At 39.6% G+C, this 25,101-nt stretch overlaps 1 long non-coding RNA gene across 3 annotated transcripts in view; it reads right to left on the minus strand.

Annotated features, from left to right (window-relative positions):
• Positions 1-25,101, minus strand: part of LOC116102375 — a 78,649-nt gene that overhangs the window by 20,816 nt on the left and 32,732 nt on the right. For 2 of the 3 annotated variants that reach the window (XR_004123108.1, XR_004123107.1), the window contains exon 3: positions 3,627-3,690. This is a non-coding gene — a long non-coding RNA (uncharacterized LOC116102375). Of the gene's footprint in view, positions 1-961; positions 1,266-1,718; positions 1,874-3,626; positions 3,691-25,101 lie in introns of those variants that run through there. The other variant, XR_004123109.1, reaches the window with a different exon arrangement.

Raw genomic sequence — 25,101 nt, forward strand, 5'->3', positions numbered from 1 at the left:
CCTAACATGATGGAGAGGATTCTTTGACATGTCTGAATTTCTCTTCAAGATCAAGGTGCTCATGGCTCAAGGTCTAGGGGTATGGCCTGCTGATTATTCCAGAATGTTACTCTCCAAATTGTTCTGTCCATAGGTCTTAAGGGACTATCTCATCCACTTCAGGCCTTATATTTTCCCTGGTGGCAGTCTGCACATAGAGAATGCTGGATTGAGAGATGCTAGGGCCCAGTAACCACTTCTCTAGAACAGTGGTTCTCTTAATACATGTTGTGATCACCAAACCATAAATTATTTTGTTGCTGCTTCATGACTAATTTTGCCACCGTTACGAATAGTAAATTAAATAGCTGATATACAGGAAATCTGATAAGTAATCTCCAAAAATGTGGCGATCTACAGGCTGAGAACCACTGCTGTAGGACATGGTGTGCCATTCAGGAAACTCCACCTCTGAACCTCCCTATAGGGAATCCTGAGAATTCTCATACCTCTCCTGTGACCTCTCAAAGCCTTCACTCTCTATCCCAAAGTTTTTTTTTTTCTTGTCAGACTTGACCAGTAGACATCGGTGCCAGCAGAAGGCTGCCAAAGCAGATTCTAAAACAGGAATTAAAATAAGATGCTTGAGACTGGAGAGATGGCTCAGCAGTTAAGAGCACTGACTGCTCTTCTGAAGGTCCTGAGTTCAAATTCCAGCAACCACATGGTGACTCACAACCATCTGTAATGAGATCTGATGCCAGCTTCTGGTATGTTTGAAGACAGCTACAGTGTACTTAGATATAATAATAAAAATAAATCTTTAAAAAATAGGAGGCTCACCAGTAGTGCAAGCCCTAGCTCATGGTAGGTGGAGTCCTTATTGCTCCAGGCACGGGCAAATGCTGTATTAAAATTGTCACAGGTGGGAGCTAGCCTAGTATTTCAGAGAAATGAATGCTTGGTGGACACAATGGTTGACATTTACAGGTTTGGTAGAAGTTTAAAAATTATTCGGCTGTTGATGGAGTTATCAATACATGGGAAAGGGGACAATGAAAGACAGATGATGATTAAGTTCCAACTTAGAGATAAGAGTGAGAACAGTGGGGCTTCTGGGGCAGCTTTTAAGGAGAATTATCTGCTGTAGCTGAAAAGCAGAAAAAATTCTGAATTACATCAGGGCCTTAATTGTGATAGCAGGAGACCATGGATGCCCCGGAACATTTTTCAGATTTGAGCCAGTTATCAGACTGGAACCCAAGAGATTCCAGGAGATGGGTTTCCTGGAAGAAAAACATTGTTATAGCATAATGGGTGCATGGGGATGGTTATTTTCAGAGTGCTCTACAAAAGGGCTGTGGCTGTGTATACAGGAATGAAGAATCCAGAAGAGGGAACCTTTACCTAAGTACCTAGGTTCTGTGCTGTGGTACTCAACACCTGACTCTGGGTGATGTATATTTAAAACGCTTACTTAATCTTCAGTTTTGGAGGCTGAAGGTCTAAGATTGAGTAGCCTTGACCGCTCTGTCTCTGCTGAGGGCTCCCCAGCCATGTCACACAATGTTGTGGATACTGTCATGGTAAGAGTGTGTATAGGATGGGATGGGAATCACATGGTGAGAGGGGAAGGGACTATTTTTTTGGTAACATGTTACCTGTCAGGGAACTAACTAATTCCTGTGGGAACTATGGAGAGGGTCTGGGTAAGTTTTGGGCAGTGTTCCTAAATCAACCTCCAAATGGCAGGATTTCTCTTTCAGGCAAAGTGGATCCATGTAACGTTTAAGAACAGGAAAGTTGCAGCTTGGTCATCTGGCAACAGGGCAATGGTGTTGTCCTGACTCATGTCTTGAGTAGCAGGCGCGATGTCAGTACAAAGCAAGAGCTCCTGTGGGAGGGAGATGACCGGCAGTCAGGTACCATGAGGTGCTCTAAGATCTGATCAGAGCTGTTTTGCAGGAAAGTCTTTCTCTCTGTATCTACAGTGTCCAAACTTATTGACTCCATCTCCAAAGCCAGTGCTACATTTCCCCCTATGTTTCATTAGTGTGGTGGTAATATCCTTTGATAACAAAGATTGCATTGCTGGATTCTTGCATCTTAAGCAATCACGGTAAGTCCAAGAGTCTACAGCTGTGTGTGTGTGGAGGTCAGGGCCTTAGCACTTTCCTACCTATTTCCTTCATAGATGTGATGTCTATCCTTGGTTGTCAACTTGGTTGTCAACAATACATTGAAGTTAACTAAAACCCAAGCAACATGGAAAACAGAATCTTTCTGTCTCTTCCCCATTTGCCTGCTTGCTCCTTGCTCTCACTGGCAGGTACAAGTCCATTCTTTCACTGGAATTAGAACCCACTTCTTCAGGACTCAGGCATATACTGAAGAACAGTTGAGACATGCACCTTTGTGTACTGAACAACTACTGGATTCTTGGACTTTCTATTGGTAAATAGTTATTGTTGGATGAGCTGGATCAAGCTTGTAAGCTACTTAACACACACATACACACACACAAATACATATATTCCCAAATGTATATATATATACATATATATTCATATATATACATATATATACATGTATATGTATACATATACACATATATGAATATATGTATACACATACACATATATGAATATATGTATGTATATATATGTATATATGTATATATATGTATATATATATGTATGTGTATATATATGAATATATATGTATGTACATATATATTCATGTGATAAGTTCTGTTCCTTTAGAGAACCTTGATGCTCTTCTTGACTCTCATGCATGTAGGACAGGACAAGTGAACCTATCCAGCCTCTTTCTTACCTACAGTCTTCCCAGATGCTGTAATAAATTTTCTTCTCATTCCACTTTCTCTGGAGCTCCCTGTTTTCAGTTTGAAGCCATCCTCCCTTAGCTCATATCTAGTTCCCTCACTCAGTCCCTGCCATCTGATGGCTGATGCAGCAGTCCCTCACCTTGGGATGAAAGAAACACTACCTGCTCTGCCAGAGGCCAAGTCATTTGGCCTCTCTGGACTACAGGTGACAGTCAGAATGGAGGTGAAGATATGTTCTAAATGGACTCTTTGAGATGCCTGGGAAGGACTGTACATAACTATCCACATCTACTTCTCCTCAGAGGAGTCCCTATTGCATGGCATCATCTGATTTAATTTTCCAGGAACATTTATACAGTTTCCATGAAGCTGGTCAAGTACTTACTGAGTGATCACCATGATGTCAGTTACCCTTTGTGTAGCTAAGAGTGATTGGCACTTTAAATGGACAACACCTAGTGTTCCAAGAATTACTTTCTGAAGTTTTCTCCCAGCTATATTGCTATGACATATTGTTCTAGAGTTAGCATTTCACTTCTTACAATGACTGTGCAACCCAGGGCATAGAACTCAATGTCAAATTATTTGGGGTGAGAAGCAAAATACCTGACTGAACTGAACAAGAGACTCCTTGCCCCCATAATTCATGTTCCTCCTGTTTATGCCTATGGTACCATGCTTTATTCTAACCTGACAATTCCTCACTGTTTAGCTCACCTGGCATGCACCAGATGAGCCTCATGACACTTAGCTTACTAAATAAAATCTTTGAGATAACCAACTTTGATAATCAAAGTACCTTATTTTGGCTCGTAGTGATAGAGGTTCCTCCTCTTGTCTGTTGTTCCTCTTGCTTTAGGCCTCTGTGGAGGTAGCATATTACAACTAGCACAGTGAAGTAATGCTATTTGCTTTGTGGCCAGAAAGGAAAGTGAGAACAAGGGGAGGGGAGCTCAGGATAGTGCAAACCCTTCAAGGGAATACCAATGACCTAAAGCCCTCGTAAGTATCCTAACTGTCAAAAATACCACTGCCTCCCACTAACACCACTTTGAGGGATATTCTAGATCAGGCCCATAGCAAGAGCCATAACTCTTTTCCCACTGTGGACATCCATGCATGGTTGGGCAAGAAGCACATCACTATACTTGACTTACAAAACATCCAGTGTCCAATGTTGGCCCCTTCCTTTCCATCTGTACCCCTCTGAGTCAGTTCTCTAACCTTTCTGTGGATTCAGATGTCCCTTTCAATTTGTTTTTTTTTCTCAAAATTTTAGACTTCATGAATCTCAGAGTTAGCCCCAGAGAAACCTAAAACCACAGTAACAATACCATTTTCCAGAGGCAAATGTCTGCTTGATTTAAACATACCACCAGCTGGATAAAAATGAAAAATAAGCTTCAAGAGACAGTGTTTCAAAATACCTAAACTTTAGATTCATTGGATGCAGCTGTCATGTGGAGTGAGTCTTCCAGATCCTGGATGCCTCTGACCTTTTGTTCAGGCAAAAGTCACGGTTAGGTCTCTTATGACCCTGTCTTCTCCAGTCTCTAATTTTCGACTCCCATTTTATCAGCCCCTCTTTCTCTGGCCTTTTATCACTTTTATTGCTTTTCTCTGGACCTTCTCCAGGTCTTGACATCTTTCTTAGGACATAGAGGCCATAGACTGGGTAAAGAATGCTAACGAGGAAAGGAGCAATGTGGAGCCCATTAGGAGGATTGATTTCCAGCCCTTACATGTGCTGCTAATTCATCCCAGCTTTTAAAGACCCAGCCAGGAGGCTCCCTGGCACTGAGAGCATGGACTTCCATGACCCAGGGTACTTTCACCCCTGGGCTGCTTATGGGACCATCACTCCTCAGCTTAGACCTCCTTGGTTTGGTTTTGCTTCTGGCCAGGCTGTCATGTATTCATCTTGTTTGGAGAAAGCTCTTCTATTAGTGAAGATACTTCCAGAATTTAGTCTTTCTTAATCTGCAAACGCCCTATTGTCTTATTAGGCTCGACCATGATGGTGCTGCAGATAGCTGTGTCTGGTGTAGTAGTCTGATTGCCATTGTAGGGGGACCAGGACCTACCTGCTCGATCTGCTGGGTGGGGTTTGGGGATATGTGGATGGCCAGATGTTGCTCTAGCAAATAGCTGCAATGGAAACACTGCTGGGGGACTGATATTCAATCCAGGTGCCAGACCTCAGTGAGCAGGAAACACAGTGGTCTCCAGACTTGACTGGCTGCTAGGGGAGTTGCTAGTGCATAAAGTGGAAGGTGTAAGGGCCAGAGTTGGCCCTTTCACATCCTAACAGCCAACAACCACAGAAGGCATGCTTCTAAACTATGCTTTAGGGAAGGTAAGGCAGAGGGTTGAGAGAGTCTTTATTCAATATGGTACAGAGTTCTTAGCTGAGTTCACCCAGGGAAACCAGACAATGTTTGAGATAAAGGATAGCCTGAGTGATTGTGTAGGGGTAGAGGAAACAGTGGATTAAAGGCCAGCATCATTGGTAAGTGTACAACCATGAAATGCACGTATGGAGTGTGGGGTCTGGAAGAAATTCTTGTCTTCACAAATCATCCTGGTCTTAAGCCTTTATAGATTTTGTGTGAGCTGGTATAGGATTCTGTATGTGAATTTCTCAAAGTGGTGGTAAGGCTCAAACATGCCAGTGGATGCTTTTCGGATTTACAAGCAATAACGAGGCAAAGCCTAAATACTACTACAGATAGGATTTGGTAGCACCACAGAGAGACCGACTCTAAACCAGCAGAGCTTAAACACAATGTAAACATTTCTCCCATATATACAAGTGTAGATGTCTGAGGTCTAAAGCAGACACAGCAGGTCTGGGAAGTTACTTGTTTCTCAGGTTCCTTCCAGCATTGGTGCTGTTACCCTCATTTTCTTGATCCAAGAAAACGAGTCAAGACATCATATCTGCATTTCCATGAGTTGCAGGATGAACAACAACAACAACAAGAGTCCAGGGCAGAGGGTCTGAATGCTTTGCTAGTGGGGTTTGTATCAGAATTTGTATCAATCAATCAATCAATCAATCAATCAATCAATCAATCAATCACTATGTCCATTTTGCTGACTAGGACTTAGTCACCCTTCACACCAATCCAGGGTGCCTGGAGCATAATGTGTTCTATTTACCATAGCATAGTTTCCAGCTAGTCATCCATTGATGGTAGCTCTACCCAAAGAGGAGAGGGGATGGTCATTGTGAAGAAAACTAATAATGTCTTCCCACATTATAGCCTGTCAAAATAGGAAAAAAAAAACCAGTAAAAATAATCTGTGCCATGTTGAGATCTTATTAGGGTGGTCTGACCTCCGTGGATGGTGAGATGAAGCTCCATGCTCAGTGGGTTTTCTCGTCTCTAAAGCAATAGTGTGCCCCTTCCCAAATATCCCCTTCCCCTCTTTTGTAAGTGGTGAAACTCTTTATTTGACCACGGCCACTACCATGGTGCAAATCCCTCATGATTGCTAAGGTTTGCGGGATACCAGCATGGTTAACTGGTTGCTTTCATCTATTGTTTCCCAGCTGCCACTCCTACTAACATCTATGTTAAAGATCTTCATGGTCAACTTAGTTGGATTTAGAATTACCATGGAAACAAATCTTTGGGCATGCCTGTATGGGGTGGAGGGGTGTTCTAAGTTAGTGTAACTGAGGTAGAAAGACTCATTCCATGGGCTAGAACTGAAAAAAAGTTATAATTGGGAGCTGAACAGCATCAACATTTATCTTTTCTTTTCCCAACTATGGATTCAACAAAATCAACCAACTCAAGCTCCTGGCACCCTAGCTTCCTTTGTGTAATGGACTGTGCCTTTGAAATTTGAGCCAAAAGGAAACTTTCTCTTGTAATTTGTCACATCATGACACACGAGTAACTAACACAACATCTGTTATTGGAAGACTAAATACTTTTTACATTAATTAAATGTGTTCTTTAATAATGTCACAATGTACATAATGCAGATTGAACTCTCTTATCCAACTCTCTTCCATATTCTTGTTAACCTGCTTATGACCCCTCTTCTCTACAACCTCTTTCTCATGTCCTTGTCTATTCATTTTGCTTAGTAACCTACCGAGTTTAACCAAAGATGTCTGTGTGACCACAGATTTGGAGGTATCTGCTGGAGTCTTATGGGCTCAATGGTAGGCATACAACTAAAGACACTGATTTCATCCCTCTCCCAGAATCTATGAGAAACCAATACTTTAGCATAAGGGGTAAGGCTCTGTGAAATACTTCCCTTAAAATTGTTTTGCTTTTTTTGTTTGTTTTGTTTTTTGATTTTTTTTTTGTTTTTGCCATGAAGACAAGGTAAAATTGTATTCATACAAGAAAACAAAAAAATGTATTACTAAATTGTGACCAGATATAGACTTGAGACCCAATTCTAATTATTAACTATTAGAGAAAAAGTATCATCAAACTAAACATTTCTTCTTGCCCCAAGTATCAGGATTAAAAACTTCCTCACTGTGAAATTGAAGTTCCTCTGTACTTACAACATTGTCAGTTGAGGTCATTCCACTTTGCTCAGTGATCTGGAGTCCACCTTTAGGTGTCAATCATACACTTTTGAAGTTTCTGACTTGCGCTGACAGTTTGTGGGGCTTAGATAGCATTTCTGCAGGGATGAGCTCCTAAGAGAATTGAGGCTAAGCACTACTGTGGAGCCTGTGGGACCTTCTAAGAGTCAGAGTCCTGATGATACCTCAACGTTGCCTCAATTAATATTCATTGGGGCAGGTGAGAGCAGAGCTCAGACCTTGGGAGGTAGCAGTCAGGCATGGGAAGGTCGACGCTGGGAAGTTGTTCTGTTTTCATCAGAGTCTCTGGTTAAACAGAAGGTCGAGGTCCCAGTTCTAAGGATAGGGGAATTCTCCTAAAGGTCAAAGGCATCATGGGCTGCTATTGCTCCAGCAAGCCTACCTGCAACATCTCTGTAACTTCCTCCTACTTTCTGTAAGTTCCAGAAAGTTTCTGAAGGTATCTTCTAACAAAAGTGAATTCTAAATAAAGATGACACACTTCTCCGATGAAGAAGACAGAGTTTATCTTATGGTGCATCGAAAGAGCCAAAGACAGTGCTTAGGGAGGAGCCCACAATGCTGTTCTTTTCTTGCTTTGCATGCTCCTTGGTTTATTCTTCAAATTATGCAAAGGAGGGATCAACTGGACTGTATCTAGTAGATAGAAGTAGCTGTAAGTTTCTCTACTCAGTTTAGGAAAGAAAGGAAGCCAAGTTGTGTTCTCTAGAGGTAAGCTTTCTCTAACACTACCTCTCCCATCCACTCATCTCTTCAGTAATTAGGCAGGACCTTGGGCCATGGTTTAATATGTTTTTTGTTTTTATTTTACTAAAAAAATAAAAGCCCACTGATATGTTAAAACCCAAGCTACCAACAAAGTCCGATACCAATTCCTAGTTGTTTTTAGGGCTAGGGATGATGGTACTAGCTCAATTGGCCCTGTAGTGATTTACAGAGTTTTATAGGAAAAATGGACCTGGAGCTCTGTCTCCAAGTGTGTGAGGAAGGGTTAGGGGAGGAATATTGGAGACAAGTGATGTGTCTAGAGGGAAATGCAGGGTAGGGTTTGCATGTAGAAACTATTGTAGTCATTTGGAGGCAGAAGTGAACAAGCTAGTTTGGGGTAGCATAAAGACAAATGGGGTGATAGGTAGAATTTCATAGACATTGATACTGGTACACAGAGCTGGGGAATGACTGAAATTCTCAAGCAGTGAGGTAGGCTTTGGTTTGGTGGCATGCATGTGCATCACTGCAGAGACAAAGTATAAGGATAGTAGATGGTGGAGTGCTAGTTCTGTGTCCTAGGAATTGTGGTTGCTAGGGAAATGAGACAGAGGCCAGGAGCAGCCTGACTTACTAGTCAGTGGAAACCACAATAGTAATATACATTTGAGGAGCACAAGTGGGCAACATGCCGCTTAATCTGCACAGATCATGTTTTTTGGAGCCATGTTAACACACTGAAAACAATGTGACTTTTTTCAGGTGTCACCTGCTATGGGCTTTCTGGGACTCCAAGGAATACCATATGAAGTCACAGAATACATACGGTTAATCTTTTAGTGCATTACGTAATAACCAAAGACAACTGGTAGAACATTTGTTCTCATCTGAAATGTGAACGCACCTTTATCACTTTTATTCATTTATTCAAATATTTTCTGAGTGCCATCAGGATAAGGGGGTTGGTATAAAACTAAAATAAATGATGATTCCTCAGAAATGTAGAAATAAATCTACATTTTGTACATTAAATCTATATTTGTCTCTGCAGCGAAGCACCATATGACACAAGTATACCCTTCTTGTACATATTCTAAAGGTCTATGTATACTACTGTGGTAGAGACATGCTCATCCATGTTCGTAGCTGTTCATGAATGTTCATATCCATAATCACTAGCACATGGAAAAAGTCTAGACATTCATCAACTGATAAATAGATGTGAAAATGTTGCACAATGGAATTTTATTTAGCTGTAAAGATATATTACATTCACAGATTAATGGAAGTAACTGTAAAGTATTACACTGATTGAGGTAGTACAGCTCAAGAAAGACTAACGTGAGATCCTCCAGTACAATGTATGGCACCTTCCAGCATTATTAAATCTTCCAGTTCACTACCAGCTTGATTTCTCAATGTTCTATGCCCTACTATATCATGTTTCAGCAATAGGTTCTTTCCTTCAGGTTGTGGAGAGTAACAATTAGCATTGCCAATAGCCTGTAGTGTTTGGGGGACCCTTTGGCCAATGGCTCAAAAATACATAGTTTATTCCTTGCACTGGTGGTTTTATTTGGAAGCATATGATGCCCAGTTGGGGTATTGTCTCTCCAATCATATGGTATACCCATTTAAATCCTTTCAATATGTGTTTATATTTTAGGAACTTTCTACAGTAGAAGGTTTCCATAAATATAACCACCAATCTCACCTAGCTTTGAACACTGTAAGTTACAACAATTTAAGATGTGCCCTGTAAGATGTGTCCACTGGGAATAACCAACCACTTTTAAAATTGTATTTAAAGCCTTCTCCATGAGATGGATGTTGTACCTGACACTGTTAATGAGGCTAAGCACCTAAGGCCTGTTGGGTCGTGGTCAGTTGGGGAAACCTTACTATTATTATTCTGCTAAAATAACAGTAATAAAATGACTCCTAGTGAAATATTGTTATACCTACAGACCAATGCAATGTCTGATCTTCATCAGAGACACTTCTTTTTGCAGTAGATGGCAATTAACATAGAGACCTACAACTGGACAACATTCAGGGAGAGAAAGACTCTGGAGCATTCAGTACAAAATGAGATTTTTTTTTTTAAAAATCATACTCGTCCTCAAGACTCAGGAATCTATGTAGAAGATCTAGGAAAAATGTTAAGGACCAAAAGGAGTGGACAACTCCAAAGAAACATTGTTTACCAGCTACAAGGCTGATGCACATATGAACTTTCAAGAATGTGACACAATGCTAAAACCAGACAAAATCTCAGCATAGAGAAAAGTGGACACAAAGTTGAAACCCTAGCCAAGAACCTATTTGCAGTTTATAGCTGCTGGGAGTGTAAAAATCAGTTTTCTATAATGGAGTGACACTGGTAATGTCACTCACATTCCAGGGCAGACACTATTCTCAGGAGTAGTTGACCAATGCTAAATGGGTTCTATTTGCATGTGAGTATCTATGCTTTTTTATTATTATTATTTTTCTATTTGAGAAAGAAACAACATGAAGCCATGTGGATACAGAAGTAGGGAAGGGTCTGAGAGGAACTGGAAGATGGGAAAGGATATGATCAAAATATAGTGCATAAAATTCTCTTTAAAAAAGAAAGTCAAATTGTTAATGTTCTATTTCATGTGTGTATCTGAGTGTTTAATTCGGAGCACCTATGGAATCCAGGAAACTAGAGAGGGATCATTGCCCAAAGGGGGGCAAACATCGCACAATGCTTCTGCCTAACCCCAAAGCCATAGGTTACCAAATAACAATCCCAGTGGCAGGTGTGGGATTTCCCGTCCTGTGTTGGTGATCAGAGGACCCAGAGACTCCCCAAACAGCACAGCTTACTGTCTTTGCTCCTCCTTTCCTACCACTATTCTCATCATCTTGAGCAGCCACAAGTTTCCACATTCACCACAGTTCACTGGAAAGACAAGCTTCTCTAATCAAGGTTGAGAGCATTTATCTTTGGATGTAAACACAAATACTTAAAAGGCAATTTGATGTCATGTAAAGTTAGCAAAATAACAGTAGTAAATTCTCCTTAGGGCCCAAGACCTATGTAGACATAGTTGTAGTATTTTTTGCTCTCTGCAATTACCATGCCAGGCATAAATTCCTTCATGTGTGGTGATCCTCAAATCTAGTCAGAGAATAGTTGGTTAGTCTCCTAACAGGTAAGCCACTATTGCCTACTGTGCCTGACAGGTTGGTGGTGTAGCACGGAAGGTCTGTAGCTGGTCATTTGTCCTTCCACTGATTAAAAATGAGTTAAAAATGGTGTCAGCTGATCCATAGGGAGTTTCAGACCAGTGTAATCAGCAGAGACATTGATACTGCTGCCACATTCATTGGTGCAGGTGCTGCAACAGGAGGACTTGCTGGTTCTGGTGCTGGTGCTGGAACAGTCTTTGGCAGCCTTATCATTGGTCATGCCAGAAACCCTTCACTGAACAGCAGCTGTTCTCATATGCTCTCCTGCGATTTGCCTTGTCTCAAGCTATGGCTCTCTTTTATTTGGTGGTTGTGCTCTTGATCTTGTTTGTCATGTAACAGAAATTTCTGCCTGAAATCTTGGCATTCATAGTAATTACAGATGTAATTCTGTGTATCTTGCTTTGGTTCAGAAGAATGTAGTACTAGTGTCATGGAAATATATGTTATTTCCAAAGTCATTTCATTAATGATGAAAACTTTAAAAAATATTCATATACATATTTTGGGTGTGAGAGATAGTTCAGCTGTTATGAGGATGTACTGCTCTCTAAGCTTGCCTGAGGACATTAGGTTGGATTGCCTGCAACTCTAGCTCTCATGGGATCTGATTCTCAGGTGGTGGTGCTCAGGTACACACACACACACACACACACACACACACACATACACACACACACACACACATATGTATATATATATATAAATATACACACACATGTATATATATATATATATATATATATATATATATATATATATATACACACACACATATATATTCCCTGACAGAGGCATATACTTATAACTAAAAATAAAATCTTTTAAAAAACAGCTGCAGATGTACAGACATCTGCATTTCAACTACAAGGTCCTTTTTAGATATTTAATTTACAAATATTTCATATTTTCTTCTGAGTTTATTTTTTGAGTCAACACCCTTGACTTAAAAGTTTGAAGTTTTGACCAAATATAATTCATCATTATAAAGAATTACATGTATGTTGTCTTCTGAGAAAGTTCTAGATCTAGCAATTTTATTTAGAGCTTTGCTTACATGTCTTAAATTTTTGTATACGATGAGAGGTTGGGCCTGAGTGATTCTTTCCCATGTGGCTATCCACCTGTTTAAACACCACCTGTTGAAAAAAACATTCTGTCTTTAATTAATGGACTTGATATTCTTGTCAAAAACCAGTTGAGCACTGATTTCTTCTTTTTTTTTCAATAATCATTTTTGAGATTATAGTATAATTGTCATTTTTTTTGCATTTCTTTTCTTCCCTACAAATTCTCCCATGTGCCCAACACCTGCTCTCTTTCAAATCCATAGCCTTTCTTTTTTGTTTATTGTATTCTTAATCCAGTTACATCAGCCTATAGGTTGGGCTTTATAACAACACCACAGTCTTTTGATATGTATTCTTTGTAAGATACAAGAAAGTGTGGGGCGCTGCCACCTTTATTGCTCATTTTAGAAAACTTTTGCCTAGCCTTATATTTCCATATGACTGATAGTTGCAATTTATATGGTGGCTACATTTAATGTATAGGTAGGCCTATTTGGGGCACAAATCCCATTCTAACTATAACATCTCTTCAGCCACTGCATAAAATCCCTGAGGACCTTCCCATTCTTTAGGTCTTTGCTTTATTTACTGATGTTTTGTGTTTTCAGGGTCCACTTCTTTCATTTCCTTTCTTAAATTTTTTCATAAGTACGTCTATAATTATAGAATTATTCCTTAGCTGTGTTTTAAATGATTTGGGTTTTTTTTTGTTTAATTAATTTTTATTTCCATTCAATAGGTTTATTTGAATCATATTTTCCATCCCCTTCTCCTTTGATAGTTTATATATACTTACCGCTGGATTTTAACATTGTATTTTAAAAAGCCTTGTAGAATGCGATTATTAGGTGTGACACTTTTTTAATTTTTAGCCTTTTCAGTATTGAAAACTCATGCTGGTTGAGGAAGGAAGAGTCGGTTTCCTTTAGTCATGTTGGCCTGGAGAGGCTGTTCACAGTCCAGTAGGAAGGTTGTCTCATATTCATGCTCTCATAGGCAGCACTTAGTGTTCTCAGAAGGTTTAAAAAGAGAAGAACTCATCAAGTTGTAAGGGAAAAGTGGTGGAAGGGGAGGGTGGGAAATGGTGGGATGTATTTGATCAAAACACATTATATGCATTCTCAAATAGACAGACAATAAATTAAAAATAATACAAATAAATAAATAAACAAACAAATAAATGAACAAGTCATATCATTTGTTAACAGGAATAGTTGTAATTTTTTGCCTCCATCCTGGGGTCTTGTTATTGCTATTTCTTCTTCTTTCCTAAACAGACATAGCTAGAGCCTCCCAGGGCAAGGCTGGAAAGTAGGGAGAATAGATATCCTTGCCTTGTTCCATGTCAGAGGGTGGTATTGTTCAGTATTTCATTAACAAGAAATGTGAGTGTGCTTCTTCATAGACCAGCTTGAGGAAGTTCAGTTAGTGTCCTTATTTGTGGAATAGTTTTACTGTGAAAAACCTGTGGCGTTTTCTCGATGCATTCGCTCCAGTAGCTGTTGAGATAACCATGTATTATGTGTTCCTTCCTTCATGACTGAGTTGCATTACAGGAAAAGATTTTCAAATGCTATACCTCCCTTATGTTACTCTAGCGTACCTCACTTGTTGACGATGAGTAATGACTTTTTGTTCACTATTGGGTTTGGCATCTGCTGTGTTGAACATTTCTGAACATTTTCATATCAGCCTGTGATTTTCATTTCTCCATATGACTTTGACTTAATTTTATATTAAGGCAATGAAAATGATCTTATAGAATAAATTAGAGAAATCATTTCTTTTGTTTGTTGATGTTAGTTATTTAAATATTTGCTAAGACTAATGAGCTAAATTGCACATTCCTGTGATTTCTTTGTACAGAACTTGTCTGTCTAGGAATTCAATCTCGTTCTTCTTCTTGAGTCAGTTTTCATTTCTCCAAGCATTTCCTTTTGCCTATGAATTAGACTATTTATTGGCATATTTTTTTTTTCAGGATATCTCTATAATCCTCTCCATTTCTGCAAAGTTGGAAGGGATTGCTTTCTTTTTCTCCACATTTGGAAGTTCTGTTTCCTCATTTCACTGTTCATTGGCTTAACTAAATATTTATCAATTTTGTAGATGGTTAAAGAACCAACTTGAGGTTTTATTTATTTATTCTTTAATATTTATTATTTTTCTTCTTTCTTTGGAGTTAATCTACTCTCCCCCCCTCTCTGTAATGTAACAGTTTAGACTATGGTTTTAGAGTATGCATTATTTTAATGAACTTCTCTGCCTTTACCTGGAGACTTTCTTCTTCATTTGCACCTGATGTGTAAGATATACCTCTGCTATTTTGTAGCTGTGTTTGATGCATTCTCTATCTTTTTTTGGTTCTCTTTACAGACTTCTTTTGTGTTAAATAGATTCTTTGTAATGTTTTATGTTAATTCCCTCGTTGTTTCTTTTACTATATATATTTTTGAGATATTTTTCTAGTGATTGCCCTGGGGGTCCAATTAACCTATTAATTTATTGCAATCTAGTTTGCATTAATGTCAACTTAATTACAATATTATATAAAAACCTTCCCACTGTGCAGCCCCTTCCCTACTTCATATCTTGTTCTGTTATTATCATAGAAATTATTCTTTATGCATTTTATGCCCATCAACATATTTGTAATTATTTCCAAGTGTAGCTTACTTTTAAAAGACACAGTAGAAACAAAGAGCTATGCCTACAATATGCTTACACACCATTTTTATTTACTTATGTGGTTTTTTTTTTTTTTGCTGGAACTCTTTATTTTACTATTTGAATTTTTTATTGATCGCTCATTTCTGTCTGAAAGTCTTAAGGCAGGGACTATCCAGCAATGGATTTTTTTTCCTGTTTATAATTTCAATGAAGTTTTAGTTTCTCCTTTATTTTACATATGATATGGCTGGATAGAAAATTATTTATTATATTGTTGGGTAGAAAATTCTTTGTTGACAGCCATTTTCTTCTTACTGTTAACACTTGGGAGGTCTTCTGTTGTGTATGGGTTGTGATGAGAAATCTACTGGTGAGATCATTAAAGGTCTTTATCCAGAACTTTTTCATTCCTAGGCTTTCATGGCTTTCTTTGTCATTGAAACACTTGGCTATGATGGGTTTGGATGTATAGCTTTGAGATTAGGCTTTGCTGAACTTCTTGAATTTCCACTTAACATTTTTCATCAATTTTGAGATGACTTTATTTCTCCTGTCATCAATTCTTCAACTATTTGATTTGTTTGTCTCCCTCCTTTTTCAGATCCTCTTTGTGCTTGTTACAGCCTTTGATGATCTCTCAAAGTTCTAAGACTCCTTTTCATCCTCAGGCTTTTCAGGCCACAGAACACTTCTAAAGTAATGTTGTTTTATTAATTCTTTGATAACACCACACAATGTATTTTAAACATAGTCTCTTCCACAGCTTCTCCCATTGCTATCCTTTCTACCATCCCATCCCTTTCATTCAACGTTGGGATATCTCCTCCTTCTCCTCCTCCTTTTTTTTTTAATGTTTCCCATTAAGCTCAGCTAGTCTTGTGAGTGGAGCATGCTCTGGACTGTGGTGAATATACTGGAGGCCATGTTATTAGAGAGAACAGACTTCCTCTCCTAGCAGCTACCAAATGCTAATAGTTCCTCAGCTGCTGGTCAGAGTTCATGTCTACATCCCTTACCTCTGGGCTGGATTTTGTCTGTTTGGAGCTTGTGCAGGTCTTGTGCCTGCTGGTGTAATTGCTGTGAGTTCATCAGCATATCTGCCCCATTGTATCAGGAAAACATTTTTTCCTTGATGTAATCTAAAACTTCTGCCTTTTATAATGTTTCTGCTCCTAGAACTACACAACAGTAATGACCTAATTCCAAGTGTTCCTCTGCCTACTGAAATTTTCTGCTAACCTCTATTCTGAATTTTTCATTTTATTGGACTTTGCACTGTAGAATTTGTTAGCTTATGTATTATATACACACACACACACACACACACACACACACACACACACACACACACACATTATATATGTGTGTTATTATATATCACACACACACACACACACACATAATATTCTATTGTAGGATGTAAAACCATGCAGGAGGTTTGGTAAGGTAGAGCAGGTTTGGGATCCAGAGACTCGGTGGGCACACAGCTGAGGCTTAGGCAACTTCCCGACTCCTGCCAGATACCTGTCCTGGAACATGTGCCACACTCCTCACATAAAGAAATGTGTCCTGTGGTCACATAGGCCCAAAACAGAGTTCTCCGTGCTAATGAGGTATCTAGAGATATGGAGGGCTTAGCCAATAAGCTTCCCTTCCCAGACATTCCTCCCTGCAATAGTTATTTAATCTCAGGTCTACCCTGAGAAGTAGGTATGGTGTTTTATGCATCCATTTTCTGCCAAGAACAACCAACAAACGGTTTAGAACCATGGACTGTCTCTTTCGTCAAGATCTCCAATGGGGAGCCACGGAGAAGACATTTGATTACAGAGCCACAGTTTAATTCTCCCATAGAAGGCCTCTCTGTGCTCCCAGCCACAATTGCCACCAAGCCTGCCTCCACCGAGTTAAGGACAATTACCACTGAGACAAGGTGGACCTCCCCTTTGCCCTGGCCTAGACTAGACGCTGTCCCCAGTCCATTCCCCAGCCTGACTCTGTTCTTTGCTCTTCTGCAACTCTCAGGGGTGCCTGGATGCCAAGAGTCTGAGAACCCCATGGCTCCAGCCTCATTGCAGGCCCAGGGTCCCCCGAACCAGCTCCAGCTTTCCCATGCCTCAGACTACACTTTCCCACACCTGGAGCAGAGCAGTTCTGGTGTTTCCCTATAGCCTGACACCTTCCTGGCTGCTACCTGGGATAAGAGCAGTCAAACTCCCCTCATTATGCCTCCCCAAAAGGCTGTGTCCAGCAGTGGGATAGATTCAGACACACATTGTATGTGTGTGTGCATGTGTGTGTATAATAATTATAAAAGGCTGGATATATATATATATATATACACACTTAAATACATATATATTATATATACACACATATATACACACACATATATGTATATGTATACCTAACCCTTTTTGAATATTCTGTATTTCATCAGGCATTTCCTTTACTTCTTTTTTTTTTGTTTGTTTGTTTTTAGAGACAGGGTTTCTCTGTGTAGCCCTGGCTGTCCTGGAGCTCACTCTGTAGACCAGGCTGGCCTTGAACTCAGAAATCCACCTCCCTCTGCCTCCAAAGTGCTGGGATTAAAGGTGTGAGCCACCACTGCCCAGCTTTCCTTTAGTTCTTAAAGCAAGCATATTTAAAGATCTTTTTCTAGCAAGCCCAAACCCTGTACTTCCACAGGGCCTCCTGATTCTTCAGCTCAACATCAGAAATGTGAACCACTATTTTTTACTTCCAACTAGAGCCAAATGTGAGGGATATAGGTAAGGCAAATTAAAATGCCACAAGTAATTGATTTTCCTGATATTTGTATGTTTTTCTTCAATACATAGTTACAGAGTGGTTGCAAGCCTTTGATTAATTTATAGAATTTGTAGAAAAAAAAGTTGATTCTGATAATTAGCAAGTAAGAAGCCCAGTGCCAGGAATTACCGCTTTTAGAGTTGTTGGCCAGTGAGTTTTCACAGACCTCCAGATATTGCAGGCTACTGTCAATACCCTTGGGAGCCCTTCAGCAACTGATAATATGATGAAGACTTTGTATTATTGAATCATAGAACATGGCGAAATCAAGCTGGCACTCACTTGGTAGCTCTGTGTCTACTGTAGCTTTTGTAGTACCTGGAGGTGCTATACATGCTCTTGGGGGAGAGTATAACTATCAACCTTATGCAGCTGTGAACTCTGCAAACTAACAAAAATGGCCAGCCTGGCAAGACATGCCCACTGGTGCAATAGTGGTATGAAAGTTAAGAGGAATCACAAGCCCCAGGGGAGAACCTACTGTGGTTATTCTGCTAAGTGGAAATAGTATTAACCTGACACACACATAGATGAGTGCATCTCATCTTTCATCAGAGAAGCATCTTTTGGCAGGAGATGGCAATTAACACAGAGCCACAACTGATCAAGGCACAGAGAACGGGAGATTGAGCAAGGCTTAGTCCTCATTGGAACATGTATATCATATCCTCTCCTTCTGAGGCTCAGATACCATTTCAGCAGAGGGAATGGAAAACATGTAAAGCAAAGAGATGGTAGCTGACTACAAAGGAAACTGTTTTCTGGTCAGGGCAAGGAAGTGGCAAATACAAACCCACATAGGTCATGAAAGGATGCACAAGACCTGTGCAAACTCAAGTCAGACAAAACTCCACCATGGAATGGAGAGGTGGGTCCCTGTTGGCAGTGAATAGCTGTTGGGCTAGGAAGAATTAGTTTTCTTTAAGAATGCAGTCCATGGTGAGTTGACTATGCTACAGTGGAAAGCCACACATCCAAGAGTGTGTGAGTTGCACATATTGTACTTGAAGAATTAAAAATCAAAGCATAGAACACAAAGTTGGGTATGTGAGGAATACTGGATGAGTCTGGAAGGAGGAGGGGGTGAATATGAGAAAAATACATGGTATAAAATTTAATGAAAATGAATTCAATAAAAAAATCAAAGAATTGATCTGGACACTGGTGGTTCACATCTTTAATCCCAGCACTCAGGAGGTGGAGGCAGGTGGATCTCTGAGTTCAAGATTAGCTTGGTATACAGAATCAATTCCAAGACAACCAAAGTTACACAGAGAAATAATGTTGAACTCCATTCCAAATCAAAGAATTAATATACTTATAAATGATATACATTTAAATCATCAAAAGCAAAAGAACAGTTTTTTGGATATACTAGCAAACCATTTGCCTAGCATGCATGAAAGCATGGGTTTGATCCCTTGCATTATGTAAAAATAGGCATAATGGTCTACATTTGTAATACCAGCACTCTGCAAGTGAAGGCAGAAGAATCAGAAGATCAAGGTCATTCTTAACTGCATATCAACCTTGAAGACAAATAACCTAGGCTACATGAAATCCTGTCAAAGAATGAAGTATATTACATGTCAAAAGATTACAAAACTCTAGAATATGATTTCTGGCTTCCCATTCTGGCTTTGGTACTCACTCATATATGGTCTCTGTCTGGCTAGTTATTAAGCCTTCTGGGAACCACTGTTTTCCACACAGTCTTCCACATAGCAGTGGGCTGGTTGTGACTAAAAGAATGAGTTGATATGTGGATAACTCTCATAAAGATGTTTAGGTCACAACAAGATGGATTATACCTGTTGTTAGGGTGACCTTGAACTCTTCCAACAATCCCACACAGTAGCTAGGTCAAGTTCTTATCAGAGTCCATAGAATTATTTATTGAAGATGGGGATAGATGCTCTCATCTCTATGGTGCCACAGAAATAACATGTGTAAACATTTCAGCTTGTACTAAATAGATGCTCATTAAATAGAAACTCCATCCACAAATCACAGCTCTCCCATCTTTTCCACCCTGCTTGTGTACCTACTGGAGTATTGAATTTAAAACTTTTTGAGAAATATGTGTGACTGAATTTGGTGTATCTTGCAGCTGCAGAAGATTCCTGGTGACTATTCTTCCGATATCTGGGTTTCATCAGAACTCTGAGATTGAGTGACAAGAACTGACTATGATGGTTCACCAACCTTTAGAGAAGGAGGCAGGTGACAGGTCTTTCCAAACACAGCAGATGGGCTAAGAGCAGTTGTGTAGAAGCAGCTACAAATGGGACAGGTGGCTTGCACAATACTGGCTGTGTGTGATGGCTTGTTTTATTGCTCTTTATAATGTTGTCTGTGGCCATTTTACAATAGTTTTTATTTCTGTCCTCACTGTAAATCTTGCTGTAAAATTGCTTTAATGCAAGGGAAAGGCTGTGAAATGAGAGTTGGGACCTCAAGCTGATGAGAGACAGAGAAAACAGTACACTAAAGATGCCCAGGGACAGAACGAAGGGGAGCCAGGGGGAGAATTAGTGGGCTAAATGGTCATTATATGCCGGAATTTGTCTCTCTCCAAACCAATTTAGCTTTAAGAAAGAAAGGATGCCGCTTCTAGATGAATCCACCAGGTGGCACTACCAAAAGTGTTTCTTGGCTTTTCTTTTTAATTTCTTGGAGTTAATTTAGTAACTTCACTATTTTTAGAGAGGAGAACAATGGTCTGAGTTTTGGAAGTAGAGTTCATCCTGTTATTTTTCTACCAGCCCCGTGTTAGTTAAAAAATGTGTGGTAAAATTTTGCCCAAGAAAAGACCCCTTTCTCAAGAGATAAGACATCCTCTTGGTTAGATATTTTTTCCAGGGCAATTTTAAGCTAAATGTCATAGATTTAGGGATATGCATATATCTTCTGGTTAACATGAATTTACTTGTTTTTTTTCTTAGTCTGGGCCTATAAAAGCCTTTATATATAAGCTTTTTTTTCAACAACAAACTTTTAAATCCTTTTCAAGAATGAGGGAGAATACTAAATTGTTCTTAATTTATTACCATACCAATATAGTTCTTGCAAAAGTGATTCTGAGATCTGGAACCCTTGGGAAGGCTCTTGTAGGAGGTCTCCACGATTCTTATATCATGAGCAAAGCATATAGTTAGGGCATTTTCTGGTTAATGAGACTAAGAAATGTTTTTAAAACTTACCCTTATTCAATTTATATCTTTTCAGAGAAGCTACCTTCAAACTTCCCATCCATGTGAGCTTTGTTTATGTCTTGTTGTATACTAAGAATCAGCAGTAGAGGCTGGTGCTTTTAATATTGTGTTTTAAAAATAATGTCCAGCATTCTTTGAGGTAAGACAAAAGCATGTGGGGGGACCTGGTAGCAAATAGGACAGGACCAGTTACTGTTTCTCACGGTGAAGGACCAGAGCAATCTGAAGACCAAGGCATAGGAAGCTAGTATTCATATTGCTCTGCCCAAGCAGAACTGAATTAGACATGCCTGGGTTCTTCAAAGTGCTTGCTGCTCTCTTACTTATAGTCATGTCTATGAGGATGACGAATGGATGAAGCGGGTTAGGGCAGAGTGGTGGAGGCACCTCTGACTAGTGTAACAGATATTTTATCAGCTGGAAATCTTGAATTGTTTTAAATATTTATTCATGGTGTATGATGGTGTGTGTGTGTATGTGTGTGTGTGTGTGTGTGTGTGTGTGTGTGTGTGTGTGTGTGTGAATGATTGCATGTGCAACATGACATACCTATCCTGTGGAGGAGAGCTTGTGGGTCCCTCTCATTCTATCAAGAGAGCCTCAGGAGTAGAACTCAGGTTGTCAGGCTTGGTGGAAACCTCATTTACCCATTGAGCCACCTTGCTAGTTGAGGGAGCTTTTTATGATTGCTTTTTCCGTCAAGGTGAAGCTGGTAGATGATCTTTAATATTAACTAATTAATCTTTTTATACCTCCTTCATAAAAAGGACCTACCTGGTACATGTCTGAGAGAGAGAGACAGACACACACACATACACAGAGAAAGACAGACACACACACAGAGAGATAGAGATAGAAATAGGGAGAGAGAGAGAGAGAGAGAGAGAGAGAGAGAGAGAGAGAGAGAGAGAGAGAGAGAGAGAGAGAGAGAGAGAGGTGAGGTGATTACAGCAGGGGCTGATGAGTGGTATTTAGAAACATGTGGGTAAAGAACTCCTTGCTTGGCCTCCATTTCCACTTGGACAGAGGGTCTGAGGACAAAACAAATGGCCTGAGCATGTGAGGCAGGTAGGGGACACACTTTTGATATCTACTTTAGCTGAAGCACACTAAGTCACTGATTTGCAAATTCAAGTTTGGTCATATGCCACTAAACCACAGGGACACACACTGAAAGAGGAATTCTTAGGCAATTCTAATGTTAGGGAACACCCGAAGAGTGTTCAGGCTTTAATGGTCCCGGTCACTGAAGGTCTAGGCCATGTGATCTCCTGGTACAATCAAGAGATGTGGAAAATAAATATATATGTGTTTTCATCATGAGGCATATTGTTTACAGCCAACTGTTTTAGTAAGTACATTAAAAACAGAAATAATAATCCCAGTGGGAAATACATAAAGTAACATTGTAACTGTTTATTATCTTTATCACGTTTCATCTACTGACTGCAGTTCTGTGATCCTTCCTTTTCTATGTCTGGTAATACAGAAAGATGACTCACGCCAGGGGCCCCACATGCATCACACTGTGATGTGACAAAGGCTCTGATGTGAGTGGGTGATGGGGGCTTTCCCACCCTGTTATGATCTTATAGAATTACCTTTGCGTATGCAGTTCCTTGATGTCCTAGTGCCAGATTGTATTTTTTGAGCCATGGCTGGTATTTTAATAATATAATAAATATAATATAATATAATATGATAAACCAAAAACTAATGCATCGGAATTGGGCAAAAGCAACAGAAGAAAAAGAGCCCAAGAAATGACAGAATCACAGACCCAATTGTTTGCCCATTTTGGGATTCTATAAAAACACTAAACTGGAAGCATAAAATATATACAAAGGACCTGTAGAGTAAAAACAGAGAAGAAAAAAAATATAAAAGTAAAACATAATAAGACCTTTTTTTAAAAAAAGGAAAAATACTGACAGGACTTTATGAGACAAGAAACATCCCAAAATGGCTTTGAGTTTGTTTTCTGATGGCTATCTACTGCTGGGCGTGCTGTCTTCCCTTAAGAGTAGTTTGTTCCTCCCGTGAGACTTCCAAGGCAGAACTAAATTTTCATTTGCAAGTGGTTATCAGCTGGAGATTGCTTCTGGGATAGGGATATGAGTCTACCCTAGGACTCCATCTGATGCAGCTCCATGCATGTCCTGTGCATGCTGCCTCAATTTCTGAGAGTTCATATATGTATCAGTCATGCTGATTTAGAGGACCTTGTTTTCTTGTGTCCTCCATTTCCCCTGGCTTTTTCTTTTCTGAGGAATTTGTTGATGCCTGAGCAGAGGGGTTTGATGGAGACATCTCTTTTGGAAATGAGTGTAAATGAAACTTTTATTTGCCGGATGTATTTCTCATCTTGGAGGTTTATTGCTGAATAAACTCCTCCTTCCTTTCTAGCTCTTTCTGAACTCTGGCTAACTGATTCAACACAGCTGTTCTGGTCCAAACTCCTCTCCAAGCTGACTGATCTGAACTGGCTTCTCTCAGCTTCTGAATGAATTGTTTTGCTTGGCTTCAAATTAACTCTGGCAATTTGCTCTAATCTTCTGGCTCATTCTAATTTTCTGATTCATTCTGTCTTTACCTGCAACATGCTTGTATAAAACTGTCCTGGATGCCTCCTTTCAGTCTCTCTGTCTCTCTGTCTCTGTCACTCTCTCTCTGCACTGCTCTCTTAAGTCACCTTTCTTGTCTGTGAGAGTTGAGCATATCTTATATAACTCACCCTTTCAAATCTTTCTCTGATTTGTCACTTTGTCTACCCCTCAATAAGATATCAATTTCAAACATTGCTGCTTCCTTCTACAAACTAATATTACCTTCATGGTTTGGGAATAAAGGTGTATAATAAGGGCATGTCTGTATTCCAGCCAGATCACACAGACCTAGAAGGTTTGTATATATGATCCCTTGCTAGAGCATCCATGACACTAGGATTAAAGTCCTTCTACAGATGAGGGTTCTAACATTTCTCACTCTCTGCATAATGACTATGAGTTTCTGTATTTGTTCCCATCTGCTGCAGAAAGAAGCTGCTTCTCTGATAATGGCTAAGTAATGCACCAATCTATGATTATAGCAGAATGTCATTAGAAGTAATTTTATTGCTTTTTTCTTTTAGAATAGTCATATTTGGATTTGGATTTACTTACTAGTGTCAAGTTCTTGGTCACCCAAGCAGTGCTAGGTATAGGTTTTATTTTATGGAGTGGGCTTAAGTTACTCCCACAAGCTTTGTGCAACCTTGCATATCTTGCATATCTCATAGGTAGGACACCATAGTATGTCCAAGGGTTGTGGCTGAACTGGTATTTACACTACTTCTCTTTTAGTAGCATACAGAGTACCTTTCTGAGCCAAAGTGCTAGCTTGTAGTGGTGAAAACTCTATGTTCAATAAATTGTATAGGTGTTGTCTTTAGCAATGAGGCCTTGCTGTCATTTTGTAGAGTACAATCTATAGTATTGGCAACATCCTGGGCTATTTGGGAATTTCTGTGGAACTCTTCTGACCAACAACACAGTTAGATGCAACTAACTGTACTGGAAGCTTTATTTGGTGACAAGAGATGGCCAGTTGGGGCTCTGCCTCCTCTATTATTATGGTGATTTTATTTACTTCACCTTCATATATGCATATATTTTATGAAACTTCTGCTGTATTATATTTCCATACTACCCCTAAAATGGACCTTAATTTTTAACTGTCTCTCCCCAGATTACTCTCTTGTTCCTCCTCTCCCCTCCTCTCTCCTCCCCTTCCCTACTTGATCTTCACATCCCAGACCTTCTATCCATCTATAACTATCCTATTCCCTTTCATACGGAGATTTATTTGCCCTTTACCCCATCACTTATTCTATATCTAACCCTGTGGTCTTATGGATTGTAGGTTGGTTTTCATTGGCTTAACAGCTAATATAGACATATAAGTGAATATATATCAAGTTTGTCTTTCTCAGTCTGGGTTACCTCACTTAGACTGGTT

The sequence above is a fragment of the Mastomys coucha genome, unplaced genomic scaffold (genome assembly GCF_008632895.1).
Source record: "Mastomys coucha isolate ucsf_1 unplaced genomic scaffold, UCSF_Mcou_1 pScaffold21, whole genome shotgun sequence".
In the NCBI taxonomy this organism is placed as follows: Eukaryota; Metazoa; Chordata; class Mammalia; order Rodentia; family Muridae; genus Mastomys; species Mastomys coucha.